Source organism: Hyperoodon ampullatus, assembly GCF_949752795.1.
Source record: "Hyperoodon ampullatus genome assembly, chromosome: 6".
In the NCBI taxonomy this organism is placed as follows: Eukaryota; Metazoa; Chordata; class Mammalia; order Artiodactyla; family Ziphiidae; genus Hyperoodon; species Hyperoodon ampullatus.
In genome coordinates, this window is record NC_136919.1 from 37,067,080 (window position 1) to 37,074,149 (window position 7,070).

At 38.0% G+C, this 7,070-nt stretch overlaps 1 long non-coding RNA gene across 1 annotated transcript; it reads right to left on the reverse strand.

Moving 5' to 3' along the window:
• Nucleotides 1-415: 415 nt before the first annotated feature.
• LOC307054965 lies at nucleotides 416-6,825 on the reverse strand. The gene is made up of 3 exons (XR_013810958.1): nucleotides 6,775-6,825; nucleotides 3,810-3,843; nucleotides 416-498 (listed from the first exon to the last, which is right to left on the reverse strand). It is a non-coding gene; the product is annotated as an uncharacterized lncRNA (long non-coding RNA).
• Between the last annotated feature and the right edge of the window lie 245 nt (nucleotides 6,826-7,070).

The window sequence follows — 7,070 nt, forward strand, 5'->3', positions numbered from 1 at the left end:
GACATACACAAATGTTTACAGTCACTTTATTCATAATAGCTCAAATCTGAAAAGAACCCAAATGCCCACCAACATGAGAATGGATTTTTAAATACTGTGATATAGTCACACAATGGAATACTCTCGTTAATAAATAAGAAAGAACTACTGATACATAGAACATAGATAAATCTAAAAATCCATTTTGCTGAGTAAAAGCCAGGCATCAAAGAGCTTATGCTATGTATATGGAGTATTAATATTTATTTCATTTATATGAAAATCAAACACACGCAAAATTAATCTGTGGCGACAGAAATCAAAAGAGTTGCCTAGACTGGGTCTAGAAAAGGGCAACAGGAAACAGGGGGATACATTTGTCAAAATTTATTGCACTGTACCCTTAAGACCTGTGCATTTCACTCTATGTAAGTTACTGCTCAGTTAAAAAAAAAAAAAAGATTTCTGGCAAAGGCCTTTTCTGTAGTTCACACACAGCAAGCAGTAGGTGCATTTTTCCTGCAAAGGGTCAGAAAGTAAATATTTTAGAATTTGTGGTCATATGGTCCCTGTTATAACCCTTCTGTCATTGTATCGTTAAAGTATCCAGACAATATGGAAACAAATGAGCATGGCTGTGTTTCACTAAAACTATTTACAAAAACAGGTGGCAAGCTGGATTTGGTCCACAGGCTGTAATCTGCTAACGCCTGGTGGAGCAATAGAAAAATCAATCTTCAAAATTAATTTAAATACACTGTAGTGTTTTTTCCTATATAGCGACAGGCATGATAATTATTAGAAGCCAATTATAGTCCTTCCTAAATTTGTAGGTTTTTCTATACTCATCTAATCATTTAAAATAGAAAGATAAACTAGAAGATCCCTAAAATATATTTAATATGGAAGATCATCATTTTAAAAAATCATTTAATGGTATAACTGATTCACTTTGTTATAAAGCAGAAACTAGCACACCATTGTAAAGCAATTATACTCCAATAAAGATGTAAAAAAAAAATCATTTAATGGCCACTATAGTATGCTGAAAAATTATCCAGGAATGTGAGAAATATGAGTTTAAGATACACTAGCTAGTAATAATTAAAGTATGAACTAGAAATTTAAAATACACTTAGTTACACACACAAAAAGCTATGTTACCCACAATGCTGTTGCTTTGATTTATCTGGTATAATAAAGTTCTTGAAACATGCCCAGCATCAATCATCATCACCTGGTTCATTCTTTATTTAAAAGAATTGAAAATTAAGAACAGCAATTACTTCTTGCTGTTTTTAAAAGCATTTCAGAATACAAAATAACATATGGAAATAAAAGAAATATTTTATGAGAAGTACCAAAAGCTAAAAGCTAATTTTTTGCCTAATTTAGGCAAGGCTCAAAAACCCTGCAAAGAACCTGCAGGTTCAAACCCTGCAAAGATACCCTGCGAAGAACATCCAGGGTATACAACTAGGTCTAAATAAATCTCAAATACAGCACAGCCCTAAGCTGCCTAAAAATGTTTATCCATCTTCAAGAAAATTCTAATCTAAAAAAAGAATTTAATTCTCTCTCACCATGGTATATACCTATTAGAAGAAACACTAGCAAAATCAGAAGGCTTGGGCTCCAGTATAAGTTTGCCACCTAATTGACTGTGTGAGAATTTGGCATCCATTCATTAAGCAAGCATTTCTGAGAGCCTACGTGCCAGACACTGGAAACACAGTAGTGAAGGAAATATCAAAAATTCCTGCCCTCATGACACATTCTAGTGAGTCACTTAATCTCTAAAAAACAATTCAGTTTTCTTTCACTAAGGTAATGGACTTCATATTTAAGAGTATTTTCAATTCTCTAAAATAAAATCCATATTACTTTCTGCATCGGGAAAGCAACTAATGGAGCATAACCTGAAATCCACTCTTTCACTGGCTAAAACTATTTCTTGTGTCATTATATTCAGACAGCAAATAAAAGAAAATAAGTGACATTCTTGAAGAACTTATTTAAATTTGCTAATTTTGGTTTATACAATCTAGAGGAAATATGAGCCTTATTGGCCCATTACTTGGTAACTAAACTTCCTTGGATGGGATCCAAGAAAGAAGCAGAACAATCTTATGAGAATTTTCTTCATATAATGAGTAATTTTACAGACATTTCCAGTATTGCCAAGTGAATCAACTAATCAGCTTATCCTTTCTTTAGAGTAGGATCTGATCTTTGTTTCCAAAGTGCTTGCTGCAACACAGGTAGTCAGAGATCCTAATTGCGTATTCAAATCTAGTTCCTGAGCCTTACATTTAAATTTTTCTCTTATCTATCATCAAGATATATTTTTTCCCCAAAATAAAAGAGGCATGACAGTCCTTCAAGCATAACTCCTCAACTCCCAAATGTAAGTTTTTAAAATGTTTCATGTATTCATTTTTCCCAGATAAACTCTAGAATCACAAATTACATTTCTGGTAAGACCAAAACAACTCTCACTTTAAATATCCCTTCCCTCACAGGCCCCTACGGAGAAACCAAAAGGGATCCAAGACATAAGCCTGCGGTTTCTAATCTATGAGTATCATTCCCAAATGAGAAATTGACATAAGTATCTACCAAAAAAAAAAAAGTATATCCCACCAAGAGGTTTCTCCATTTATTTTCAACTCATAAAATATGTTCGAAGTTTGCCAAAGCAAGCTAACTCCATCCAACTTCAAAAGACAGTATAAGCAGTAGTCCCCAATTATGCTAATCTTGAACATCCTATTGTTAGTCTAAAACTCTGCTATCTTTACGTTTATATTTTAAGATGTTTTAGGAATATGAGTACCACCATCAGATCCAATAAAACCAAATGCAGAAGTGTTGAAATTGTTAGCTAGAGATGATGGACAGAAAGCAGCAAAACAACTTTACATAAAATACATATAATATACACATGAATTATTTCCATTTTCTACAGTAATATGAACTGTAAGTGGTCTCTAGAACTAGATTCTCAACTCAGCTGCACCAAATACCAAATTGCTAAAAGAAATCTTAAAACTTCCATTTATATTTTAAAAGCCTCATATTGATGAACTCGATTTGTATTTTAGAATCCAATAAATAAGACTTTGATAAAACTGAAATGACTTATAACTTAGAAGAATCATTACTGTAAAATATTAATTATCCAGCTCTCCCGCTGTTCACCTTTTAGACAGTACCCTCCCCTCATTGCTGGCAGCGAGGTACAATGAAAAAAAAGGTCAGGTTTGAACCAGAAAGACATGGGTTTGAACTCTGGTGCACCACACCTTGAACACAAACTTTCTGAACCTATTTTTTCATCTCTAAAATGGGAATATTAACACCTACCTTGAAGAACTGTTTCAATTATTAGTGAAATATATGTAAAGCATCTTGCATATAATAGGAATTGAAGAAACTTTAGCTGCTATTATTATTTTATTACTCATAAATGCATCCAAGACAAGATAAAAGAAAGGACATGGCAGGAAAATAAACCAGAGCCTAGGTTACATGTAACTGCTAAAACAACAAAAGCAAATAAATACCCTGATAGTTCAAGCGAAATTTGGGGCTAAACTTTTTGTTCACATTTTATATAAACAAGATAATATTGTAACCACTCTTTATAAACACATAAAATCCAAAATTAGCTACAGGTCTACTTATGTTGGAGCTAAATAAAAATGAAATTATCATCATACAATAAAACAGATAATTTTATGAACAGGTGAGATGATTTCACCATTGGAAAAAAAATGCCAAAACTAAGATTTAAAAATGCTTATGAAAGGATATTAAAAGATTCCTACCTTTAAACCGACTGCTATAAGATCTGTAACAACACTGTATGGAAAAAGTAAAAAGAGAAAATGGAAAACAAAGTTAGAGAACAAGTTTTAAAAAGACAGAGATAATAAGATAAAGAAAAAAAGAAAAAGCATTATAATAACAAATAATAAAAATAAGAATGTGATGAGTTGTGAAATGTTAATACAAAGAAAAGTGATGGGACAGTCTAGCAACAACAGAGTGTAAAAGCAAAGCTTTAATAGCAATGTAAGAAACAAATAATAAATCAAATTCTCTTTTGGTATTTAGAAAAATGTAGTTGTGCTTCAGTAAAATGAGTACATGTTTATCCATTTACCTCTATTTAACAAATCCAAACCAAAACTTTAAATCACCAAAGTTCACTCTTTTAAATCACTGGTATGAACTATCGTATTTAAAGTTTTAAATGAAACAAAACCAGTGAGTGGATTTTACAGAAATAGACAGTAACTTGCAAATTTGCATCTACCACCCAAAGGGCTCACCAAAATATAGCTAAGACAGTCTCTCAGAATTAAAAACACAAACATCAAACTTCAGACATCAAATTTTCAAAGATTTGTTTTAAAAAAAATTCTACCACATCAAAACTGTGTTTAAGTATCAGGAGGAAATGAACACGAACACGAACACACACACACACACACATGACAGTTGGGATTTGAGGTGGAACTAGAAAGATATGTTGACTGGTGGTTTGTTTTTTTAACTATCCAGAATAATGAAAAAGGACTTTTTTCAGGCTATGGAAGAATATAGAAATTTAAGTAGCCTCCTAAAAGCATAAACTCACTGTGTTCAAAACCATATCCCGTAACACCAAGATGTGAAAAACCCACATAGTTCTGCCAAGCAAAAATCCATCTCTTCCAACCCCCCAAAAAACTGTCTTCAATTAAGTTTGTCTCCATATCTCCTAAAAGAAAGCTATAATAAAATTCTATATATTGTTAATAACCTGCCATCATTACTTAATAAAAGTAAACAAGTTTATGTTTGTTTAATGATGCAAATTTAATTGTTTTAAACAATAACCATGTAGAGTTAAAATTTTTTCTTTTGAAACTTAGATTTTGTTTGAAATTTAAATGTGATAACTGACATTTGTGCATAAAAAATTAGATTGTATAATATGTACTACGGTATTGGTCCCGATGCAAAGAGTAAATAATGCTGCTACTTGAACTCCCAAATGAACTTACCTTCCAGTATGTCTTACTGCCCCACATATTTAAACCAATAAACTCATTCTTAGCTTTCAAACCACATTTAGGGTGAAGAGAAAGTTAACTTCTTAAACACTATCTGAAAGAGTAAGTCTGCACTTCACAGTTGCCCAAGAGTTTAACAGCCAAGATGCATAAGCCAAGAGTCCTCTTTCTTATCACTATAAATTTTCCAATACAAAAAGCTAGTCTGCTTCCATATCTCAAGTCAAACCACTAGTCAAGACAATTCACTACACACAGTGAAATACTACTTCCACAGCCTTTCTCAACTGAAATATTGGCATAATTATACAAATAATTAAGACAGCAAAATTCTACACACATATAAAGTGTAATTTAAAAAGGTGGTGTGAAATGAGTTTTCAACGATGCTCTCAGAGAAGCTTCAATTAAACAATAAAAATAGGTTCAATTAAATTTTAAAAATACTTTGGAGAACATCACCACCACAAATGAAATCTAAAATTGCACTTTGTCTAACGTCTGTAACAGTGTGCAATGTACATTCAAATGGGTTAATCCCATATATTATCATATAGACTTATTATAAAACTAGGATAAACGAAATCTAATGAAGGCAAAAATTGTTCGAAGATTCCATCGTCTTTACACAGCACAATTACAATCAACTATATGGTAACATGTACGAGGCTTTACTGTTCAAGAAAGTTCCGTATACTCCACAACCAAAAGGTCTACAGAAATCTTGTCATCAAAATCAAGTAAAAGGCCAAACAAAATCTCAAGTGCATAATGAAAATAAACAAGTGGATTTGTAGGCTCTAATAGAGATTTTTTTTTTTTTTTTTTGGATCTTGATGCACATAGGCTACGACCTTCAACTAATTCACCAAGATCCTAATCTAGTTGTTTTCTTAATCATTCAAATATCTGTCTGATCCCACCCCATAATCCTGGGTCCTCAGAGAAATATTTATATCGGTGATCCTAAATCTTTATTTCGGCCACAGACCTCATTCACTTTTAAAGCGTTTCAAAGCTCCCCGAAAATCGCACTTATGCAATATTTTGCATACATCGCAGGGAATTCACAAGTTTCTTGGGGGCGGGGGGTTGGTAGGGGCACGCGTCCCTGGTCACCGAGTCCAGACGCCCGGTGTACGGTAATCTTTAACAGAGCTCCCAGCACAAGCCCGGAGACCGCGTGGGACCCCGGTCCCGGGACCAGGTCGCCGTCCAGACGTGTACCTGCGCGTGCCCTCGCCGTCCGCCACTCCGCGGCCACTCGCCTCCCCGCCAGAGGAAGCTCCAGCGCCCGCCCCACCTCCCCGGTAAACAGCAACTCTCCGAGCGGGAGAACGCCCGCCCCGAGCGCCGCCTCCGCCTCCCCCAGCGCCGCGCACCATTTTCTGAGAGGAAGTGTCTGGAGGCCGGGCCGGGCTCCCCGGACGCTCGGGCAGAGGGCGGACCTCGGCACCCGCGGGCTGCACCGGGCTTTCCTCCGCTTCCTAGGGCGAGGGGTGTGAAGAGGCGGACATTACGGGGCGCCGCGAGGGGGAAGGAGAGGCTGCGGCGGACCGCCCCTCCGGGACTCGGGACTCTCCGAGGAGGCGCCCGGAAGCCCCGCCGTCGGGCTCGGCCCGGGCCGCTCCTTGGGCCGCCGGCGCCGCACCCGGCTCCCCCGCTCCGGCGCGTCCGGCCGAGAGCCGAGAAGAAGCGGGCAAGCGCAGCCCGGTGGCCGCCGAGCACTTACCCATCCATGGCCCACACGGAGGAGAGCACAGTGCGGAGACTGACGGGCCCACCGCGAACGGAGGGAGGAGGCAGCGGCAGCAGGGCGGCTCCGGGTACCGGCAAGCTGCGCTTCGCTGGAGCTCCGGCCGGTCGAAGGTGGAGAGAGTGGAAAGCAGGGGCGGAGACCAGGGACGCTCCCGCCACCGCCGTGCCCCCGCCTTCCCCACCCCCCCGAGCGCGTCCCCGCCTCGCCTCACCCCGCCCCTCAGCGTTGACGCCCTCCCTGCGCCCCGCCCACAGCCGCCCTCCGGCTCG